We start from the raw sequence: 10,280 nt of genomic DNA on the forward strand, positions 1-10,280 counted from the left end.
TAATTGGAACCAAAATAGTTTGGGTGGCTGAACTGAATGGAGGCAATTTTTGTCCATTCAGCACAATCCTGCTGCCATCCTTCCACACTAAATGAGAGATGTTAGAGTTCAACCCTCCTCCAGTTTTCTCTCTCTCAGCCAAGAAAATCTGTTTCATTTTGTAGCTTCCCAAAAGATTTTTGCTTAGCTGCTGTTTCGAGGTGATATTTGCAATCTAGGAGCTGATAGAACAAGCAAAGATGTAAATATTGTCCTGCTGGTAAGCGCTGATTCATTCAAATGGAAATGATTTGTGCAAGAGTATCATGTCTTGGCCATTATTTGTGTCAGAAACAAGGAGCAAAAGTAATTTAAAAACAGGTGCTCTGCACTGCTTTGTTTCACAATGTCTTTTTCTCATTAAAATTATTTATATTCTGGCTAACCTTTCTGATGAACAGAATGTAAGAGTGCAATACAAGAGATAACACACACAGAGCTTTAACCTTATCAGCTTCACAGAACCAAAACAGTTCCCTCCACGGAAGGGGATGGGGTGGGGATTGATATTCCCCCTTTTTAGCCTTTTTAGGAAAAAAACCCCCAAATTAAAATCACTTTAATATCTCAGGTCTGAAACTAAAAATACTTAACAAGCTCTAAAATAATGCCCCAAAATTGTGCTCCTCCCATGCTGAGCTTTCACACCTGAGCAGCCACAAGATCTGAATAATTCCTCAGTGTCTTGTATCATTGAATCAATTTTGAATGGATCATCCCTCAATGATTTGTGTCACTGAATCAATCCTGAATTGAATACTTCTCAATTATTTGTATCACTGAATCAGTTTTGAATCGACCATCCCTGAATGATTTGTGTCATTGAATCAGTTTTGAATTGATTACTTCCCGATGATTTGTGTCATTGAATCAGTTTTGAATGGATGACCCCTCAATGATTTGTGTCACTGAATTGATTTTGTACCAATCAGATCAATAATTGCATTCCTCAGTGGGAGCTGCAGGATGCAGCTGCTGCATGGCAGCTGCACCAGGGCTCCTGTGCATCCTCACCCCCGGTGTCCCCGTAAGGCCTGAACATTTGGGAATTTACCAACTCCTTTGTGTGTTCCTGGCATTTCCCTTTGAGCAAACCTGGCTGAACTTGTACAAAAGCCAGTGCAGAATGGAGAAACAAGATTGATTTTGCCTGTACTAGATTTGGTAACAAAACCACGTAAGGTAATGCTGTGTTGAAGTGATGATGATGAACAGAAGTCAGGAGAGAGTGTGAATTAATTTAACTTTCAGCTATTAAGACACAGCACAGAAATTTCAAGAGGTGAATGAGGCAACTCATGGCTGTAGACAAAAGCTCCTCTTCAGGGGGATGCTCAGCCAGGGCTGAGGTCTGCTGGGGCTGGGCAGATTTCTGTTGGTGTTAAGGGAAATTTGGACCAAAATAAGAATATCTGAAGAGATGGAGGTGGAAGACTGGGACAAGGACTTAAAGCTGTTGTCACAGGACTGTCATTTGCAACTTGCAGCTGGCTTCCAGCACCCAAAGTGGTTCCAAGGGAGCTGGAGAGGGACCTGGGACAAGGGCTGGAGTGCCAGGACACAGGGAATGGCTTCTCACTGCCAGAGGGCAGGGATGGATGGGAGATTGGGAAGGAATTGTTCCCTGGGAGGGTGGGCAGGCCCTGGAATAGAATTCCCAGAGCAGCTGGGGCTGCCCCTGGATCCCTGGCAGTGCCCAAGGCCAGGCTGGACATTGGGGCTTGGAGCAGCCTGGGACAGTGGGAGGTGTCCCTGCCCATGGCAGGGGTGGCACTGGATGGGCTTTAATGTTCCTTCCATCCCAAACCATTCCATGATCCTATGACTTGCTGAAGAAATTCAGGCTGGAATGAGCATTTTCAGCTCAAATGAGTCAAAAATTAATTCAGCTGCATTTTGGTGACTTGACCACAATTCTGCATACTGCAAAAATTATTTCAATATATTACAAGAAATTATAGTGGTTTTTACAATTTCGGAGTTTCAGTACCTTTATACTGCAGGTGTCAAAACCAGTTGCACAATTCCTTTTATTTCAGAGCAAATACACTTTAAAATTTAATTATTCATCCAGACTCCTGGTTTTCAATAAGAAAAAAAAAATATATATATATATGTACCCTTAAAATGCAGCAATAAAATAAATTGAAGGTACTTCTTGTCTGGCAGATTTCAAAGTGAAGTGGTGAAGTAATAGCAGTTGTGCTCTTTTCCAAAAATATTCATAGAAGCTGCATTTTTAATTCCCAGAGCATCTCTCTGATGCTGCTGTAGCTCTGGAGATGCACGAACAGGAATATCTAAGTAGGAGAGGTGTGTGAGGAGGATTGGGAGAGGTGGATGGAGGGGATTAAACCTGAATGTCTCTGGCATTACCACACGAGCAGCTCACAGTGATGTGCGGGGCAGGTGGCAGCTCCTGAAGTGACAGATGGCACTCCTGGTGTGTCAGCATTGTTAGTGAGCAGAAGAGCTTTGAAAGTGAAAATCTGGGGAGGGGAATCACGTTGCAAAATCAGCTCTGCTTCAAAAAACCCCACGCTGGGAACACGTTCCGTGTCCGAGGAACCCACAGGACAGAAAAGTGGGGAAACTCCGGTTCCTCTGCAGCTGCTGCTGTGCACGAGCCCTCTCTGAGCTCCTGTGACAGGTCACCCTGGCCTGGATGTTGGCTGAGGTTGATTGGGATGGAGCTCGCCTCACCACACCCTCACCAGAGCTCTGCCAGTGCATCTCTGAGAGCACGGAGGCAGCTCTGCCTCCCTCTGCCTCTTCCCCAGGGACCAAACAGTCAGACATGTTTAACTGCTTCCCTGGAACTGAGTTAAAAATGGTCTGAAAATGAGTGTTATTAATGATCACCGCTGCAGCAGAAGCACAAACTTCAGCAGATTCAGGGAAACCTGTGAGGAGCAGCAGGGCTAATCTTATTTCCTATTCCTTTTCTATTCGTGGAGGTTGGGGAAAGCTCTGCTCCAGGTGCTGCTTTGGTCTGAGTCTCTCAGGTCTCTTTGTTGTAAATGTGATCTCTTTAGAGCATGGAGGATAAGATCCAGCAGGAGATGAAAACACATGTTCCAGCAAGCTGCAGCTCTACCCTTTGGCCATTCTGCTCCTCTGCCCTTCGCCCCACACAACAAAGCCAAGGAAGATCTTAAAAACTGGGGAAAATAATAATAAAAAAAAGAGCTGATTTTGCTTACATTAAAATTCATGAACACGTGGTCTGGGCTTTACTCTCTAAAAGTCACCATGTTTGCTCAAAAGGACAGTTCCTCACAGACAGACCAGGCCAGTTTAAAAAATTCAGCAGCTACAAAGACAAGAATGACCTTCCTTGGAGCAAGTAGGAGACCCAGGGGAGGAGGTCTGTTTGTCCAGCTCTTCCCTTCCTTTTGTCTCCTCATCTCCTCTGCCTCTTGTCCTTTCTCTCCCCAGAACTATAAACCAGGTTTTCTGAATTAACAAGAAACTGTCAAGAATATGTGTGGCAATGATGCTGATGGCATTTCCACGTTCATCTTTGTGCATTACTGCTATCACACTGAATATTCTCAGCTTTGCCTGCAGGCTCATTTATTTCCTAATTTGTCTTTGAGAATGGAAAAACCTACAAATATTAAAGCTAGAATTAAAAAAAAAATAGAAAACTGGGCTTAAAGATGTTATATTTTTCTTGAGGGTGCTGATAGATGGACAAGATGAAATGTCAGAAGAATAATTCCATACTTCAAAGGACAGCAAATTATTCGCAGGGGTTAGGAAGCAATGTCAGGTTCTTTCTTATATACAGATTTACTGGGAGTACAGGAAGCATTTTCCCATATTTGGGGAACAAGGACAGGGGGAGGATGGGTACAACTTCCCATGGATCCAGGACATGGCGTGGAAGCCTGGTTTTCATGGAAGATAACACAGCACCATTTCCATATCCATCATTTCATAACCCCACGGGTTTGGGGCTACGAAAGGAAAGGCTCTGTTGCATCCAGGAGCAGGTGGTCAACACCTCCCAAAATAGCAGCACCTCAGTGCTGGATTTCACATCCCAAACAACTGGCTGGCTGTTGGGAAATGGATGAACTGATGTGATCCCACCCCTGCATCCTCAGGACACTTCCAGTGCAGGGCCAAGGCCTTTTATTTTCGTCGTAGCACCCTGGCATTTTGGGTGCCAGACCTAATGGGGAATTACTGGCAGCCTTAATGATGAAACAATATTCCAAGCTGAGCCCGTGCCTTGCAGTAACTGAGCACTGCTCCTGGGATAGCTCTGGGAATCTTCAGTGTGAACAAAAAGAGTCCTGCAGTTTTCTCATTTAATTAAATTTAAATCTGTGGGGACTGGCAGTGCGTGGCTAGGGCTTATGTTTTTTTTTTTTTGAGTGGTTCTTTGCAGCTTAATGTCATTGTGAAGTAGTTTTTAATCAACAGACAGTCTCAACTGGAAGTGAGGCTGATACCTTGTTACCTTTAGAGGAGGATTTTTATTAATTGCAGCACTAAGTAGAGGGGAAATATCCGGGATGACATGTAGTAAAAAACACCAGGTGGTAGCACAGGGTTCAAAAGCACTTCAGCATTTCCTCTTATGGGTTGCACTTGTGGTTGTCTGGAATTTTTTATGGGAAGGGCTCACTTTCATCTGGTTTTATTGTTGCAACCCAAATTATTACGGGGTATATTCCCCATGAGGCTGAAACTCGGGAGCGCTTTAGAAACATCTGCTTTCTAAAATACCTCAGACATTTGTGAGGCGAAGGGAAACTGCTTTCAGTGCTGTTTTATGGAGAAACACTATGCCTATGTGTTGGAACGAGTTGTAAACAGAGATAAAGATACAGATATAAATACAGAGATAAAAAATACCTGCACTGCACGAGTCAATATTTCCTAAAACCAATTTCTGCTGAACTACTCCTGAACTGCTGTGCTGAACTGTCCCTGACCAGGAGCTGAGCGGCACCACGGCCCGGGGAATGGAATTATTCATGTTGCATTACCACGACATTAGTCAGGAATGGTGCTAATTGCTACATCCAGGACCTTTCAAGTTCAGCATTTCTGAGCATAACATGGGATCCTTTAATGTAACACAGCTCTTTTTAATGCAGGGAAACCCTCACAAAACAGCTCCCAAATACAAATTTGGCTCTGTAACTTTTCAACCCCCAGCATGCACAGAGATGCTCGTTAGAAATCCAGACAAGGGGACAACACACCTGAGAGTTTATTGCCACTTCTGTGCTGTCCCCTCTCTGTGCTGCTCCCTCTCTCATATCGTATTGACTAATTACTCATGGTCAGAGTCACAGAATGGTTTGGGATGGAGGGGACGTTAAGGATCATCCAGTGCCACCCCTGCCATGGGCAGGGACACCTCCCACTGTCCCAGGCTGCTCCCAGCCCCAATGTCCAGCCTGGCCTTGGACACTTCCAGGGATCCAGGGGCAGCCCCAGCTTCTCTGGGAATTCTATTCCAGGGCCTGCCCACCCTCCCAGGGAACAATTCCTTCCCCAAATCCCATCTAACCCTGCCCCCTGGCAGTGTTAACCCACCCCCCCTTTTCCTGTCACTCCATGCCCTTGTCCCAGGTCCCTAAATAGATTTTGCCAACCAGACCTACTGCAATAAGAGGCAAAAAGAAAACAAGGGGCTCATCCTGGCCCTCCTGCTCCTCTGAAAAGCGTGGAAATTTCTGATGGTAACAAAAGGGAGATGCAGGACTGGTGAACCTGGGAGGCATCAAGAACCACAACAGTGATCAGGAGCAAAGAGTGACAAAAGCTGAGAAGAGCAGAAGTGGAAATTTGGGGCTGGTGAAAGCAAGTGCAGAGAGAAAGGAGAGAGGCAGAAGGGAGGGAGCCACACTGTGCTCTGCAGGGCTACAACTGCAAACAAAGATACCTTCAAAAAAACCAGGAAAAATATCTGTAGAGACAGCTATCTGTAAAACAAACCTTCCCAAAACTACAGAAAAGGCCAATTAGAGGCAACTGGAGAAGTAACAGATTTTACCCCCTGCAGCACCTACAAGAACCAGGCAACTCCTTCCCGAGTTTTAGTGTTTGTTTAGCAAATAGCTGTGATCTGGCTGCCAATCCACATCACCCCTCACGGCAGCTTCCCAAATGAGCTAGCAGCTTCCCACTTAGGCTTCCTGATGCTAAATTGTCAGCAAAACCACATCCTTCCCTCTTCCCAGCCTCCTGTCAAGGCACACTTTGTTCTTCCCTGTTCCTTCTTCAAGGCTAGGAGCTGCAGCATTAAATGGGGAGGAGGGATCTCGTTATAAACAAGATAAAGGGAGGGATTAAATTTTTTTCCCATATCCTGGCGCTCCTTTAACTTGTAGAGATTGGAGTCCCTCATTCCATGCCCATGTTGTGCTCAGAGCCTTTTCCAGTGCAGCCTCGTGGCTGCTCATCAGCAGATTTTGCTGAGAGACAGAAACATCCAATTTGTTGTTCCTTGTGTGTCCAGCCACCCCAAGCTGGCTGTGTTTGGGCAGCTCTGCTAAGGAGCCCCAGGTTAGGAAATTGTTCTCTGTGTGTGGGAAGAAGAACATGGATTTTTTGTTGGCAAAAAAACCTCTCAAAATTGTTTCTTTTTTGCTGGAGGGACAATCCCAAACTTGTGCTGTGGATCATTAAACAGATGTGCCACAGCCAGGACACCTCAAGGGCAGCACCCAGAATTAGCTCAAGTCATAAAAGGTTTTCTTTTCCTCATCTTCTTAGGAATAACCACCTGGTTTTAAAAAATCTGCAATCAATGGCAATTAATACACTAAAAATCAAGGGTTAGAGACAGTATTTAATGAGTGTGTTACAGAGCAGTGAGAACTGGATCAATCGAAGGTGGCAGGATACAGTGGGAAAAACAGAACCTTCTATTGTAATGAAAGGTGGTGACTAAGAGCAAAAACCCCTGTGATGCAATTTAAAATCCTGTGAGTGACTTTCCAGGCTAAGGAATGCCTGAGTTGAGTGGTTTTGTGTGGGATGCTGCTGCTCTTTCCATGCACATCTTCTATTTCTGGCATAATACATAAATCAGTGTCACAACAGAAAGGGAAAATGATGCACACTTAAAGCAAAACATAAAATTACCTCTTTATGGCCTATCTGCTTCTTAGATATTATTTAGAAAGCACATAATAAAATAGCAGAGCTGTTTTGGAGCTGCTTACAATGCAGGAATGGAGGAGACAGATTTCACAGAGATGGGATCTCTGCACTCACATTTGGTGAACAACCATGTCTGAGCATCACCTGTGTGCCTGCTGCTGTCAGGGAAATGCAGAATTCCTCTTCCTTGGACAACAGAGGACAAATCTGCTTCAGGATTCGCTTCCCACTCTGCAGAGGGAGCAGCTGAAGTCTGGAAAGAGGGACAACTCTGACTTTGCTGTGGTTTCCTGGGACACCTCACAAGGAAGAACTTGGAAACCAGCACTTGATAGCTTGAATGTGAGCTTTCATAGATTGTCTGAATCTCTGGGAATTCTTACTGTGATAGGGACAAATAGATAAGAACCATGATTTTATGAATAGAAATTCCTATGTTTGTAATATTCACCTAATCTCTCATGGAATTTTTAGCTGAATAAAACGTATAAATAAATACCTGTGCACAAGGAGCTTTGCAAAAAATGCCTGTCTTGTGCTGAGTGTAGGTTAATAGAACATTGCCTGGCCAGGTTTTTCACTGCAAATGGAACCTTCTTTGCTTTCTGTCCATTTTATCCACCCAAAGCAGCCAAGATGAGACAGCAGCACAGATTTGATACCTGATCATCACAGAGATATGAGGGCATTTATCTGGGGAAAGCCCCACCAAAGATAAAGGATTGCTGCAATTCCAACCTGCTGTTATCATCTTATGGTGAAAAATGAGTGGAAAATGCAGTTTGCTCTGTGTGAACACTTCTTTCTGCCATACACCCAATATCGAGGGGAAATCATTCCACAACTCCAAAAAACCAGCACCAAAATCTGCTGCATTTAGAAATATTTTGGACCAAACTGACCACAGAGAAAGCCTCAGGTACCAATGTTTGCAGTTCTACTCTGACTCCTGTGGGAAAGATTAATAAACTGAGCATGCTGCCCACAATTCACTTTTTTTGGATGGCATTAGAAATAAATGGGCTCTGCAAAGAGTTTTAGGCCGTAGCAAAATATGGCATTGTCAGCCTTAGGAAAGTTATTTTGTAAAAAACATAATGAGATTTTTAAATATAGACAAAAATTGCTTGATGAGATCTGTTTCCTTCCTTGCTGTAAGAAATGCAATTTTTTTAAAGGTGGTGTATTTAGAGCCTGACTTGTGGGTATCTCACCTCCTCAGCCTCTCTCTCCTGTGTGCCCTTATCTTTTGTGAGGATGATAAAAGCTGCACCTGCCACAGCTCCATCCTCTTTAAGCCCAGCCTTGAGGTTTAATACATTGTAGGCCTAGTTCATAAAAAGGGTTTTACCTCTCTCGTTGCTAAAAGAGAGTCCAAGAGATAATCCAATTATCAACAGTATATGGCTGTGTACTAATATCTGAAGGCTTCTAGTTTTGTTGGAAATAATTTTTGAATGGTGTTAACACCAGGGACAACCAAGTTTCCTATGAAGAAAAATTGGATTAAAAAAAAAAATAGGATTTTAAAACTGTCAAAAAAAAAAAAAAGGAGATTTTGCTGTCTCTTCTGGTGTAAACAGGTTGATAGAAATGTCTTTCAGTTTTATTTCTTCAAGCAGAAAGCAGCAATAAAGAAAACTGCTACTTTTCCTATTGTAACAAATTCAAGGTTTCAAGACATCAGTTTGATATAAATAAATAAAAAAATCTCGTACCCAAGCACTAAAACCAAATAAGAAAGTGCTCTGCTATTTTCAAAACTGTTCTCATTACAATTCAATGCCACTTAAACCTCACTATGTGTGTTAATTTCAGAAACAAGGAAAAGTTATTTCCCACTGCTTATTGGTGCTTGTACACATTCCTTCTGTTAGAAGTTAATTTGCAATTATTGTGAGTTTTGGAGCAGTTTGGGGGGCAGGGTGCAGAGGCAGCTCTGTACATCTCTGTAAATACCCTTTTTTTCCGGGCTCAGCATCTGTTGCTAAGCTCTAAACACACAACACATTTTCAGGTAACGTTTGCTCATCCATGGCAAGGCTTAATTTGCTTTCATGTTCCAGAATCTCTCCGATTATTTAAAATACCGGGTGGCTGCATTGCTAATCTTGCAGTTGACAAGCGGCCTCCCTCCTTTCGGGGAATGCAAAATTCTTCTTGCAAGCAGCCCTAAACTTCTCAAAGGTGGGAATTGTGCTGCTCCTTCTGCTCATAAATAAATAAATAAATAAATGAAGCGATGGGACCTTAAAATAAATAAGTAAATAAAGCAATAGGTCCTTACAATCTGATCATTAGCGCTTAATAGCCTTAAAATGTGTTTCCCTTCCGACGGAACGTTAAAAGTCTCTCCTGTAATGAATAACAAAGGAAGTGTAATGGAAGCGCAAGCAAGGCAGGAGTTTCCAGAGCCGGTCGGTATCTGCAGCAGCGATCTCCTCGATTCAGTGGCTAATTGCTAATTCAGTGGCTAATTGCTAATTCAGTGGCTAATTGCTAATTCAGTGGCTACTTGCTCAGCATCCCGTTCTGTCCCCGCCTGCCACCTCACTTCAGACGGGGCCCCTCACTGGCCCAGCTCCCTTCCCCCCCTGTACCTATTCCAGGTGCCAGCTGAAGCATGGAGCAGGCAGGAGCCGCCCCCCGCCACCTGCAGAGCGTTCAGCGCCTTCCCCAGCAGCCCCGGCACCTTCCCAGCCCCACAGCCCCAAACCCACAAGGCAAATAGGTCACCTCTTGTCACCTCTTGTCACCCTTTGTCACCTGTCCATGAGGAAAAGCCACCCTGGGTCCCTCCTGGGTGGCACCTCTGTGCCACCGCCCCTGACCCGCTGCTGCTCTCCCATGAAGGATCAATAAGCGCTCTTGTGCTCGAAAAGAATTGCAGCGCGACACCCAGGTTCAGGCTGGTCAGCCAATTTATTTTATAAATTAGCCCCGCTAAAACACTGCAAAACTTTGGGATGGTATAGGAGAAAGTTTCACGAAGGATGTCTGGACTTCAGGCGGCTCTGTTTATTGCATAGGCGAAGTTACAGCATTTCAGGGAGTGGGTATCCAGAGCCAGCCCTACAGCTGCCAGCTCCAGCTCTGGGCATACCTGAAGC

This window comes from Corvus brachyrhynchos, unplaced genomic scaffold (assembly GCF_000691975.1).
Source record: "Corvus brachyrhynchos isolate BGI_N302 unplaced genomic scaffold, ASM69197v1 scaffold544, whole genome shotgun sequence".
NCBI classification, from domain to species: Eukaryota; Metazoa; Chordata; class Aves; order Passeriformes; family Corvidae; genus Corvus; species Corvus brachyrhynchos.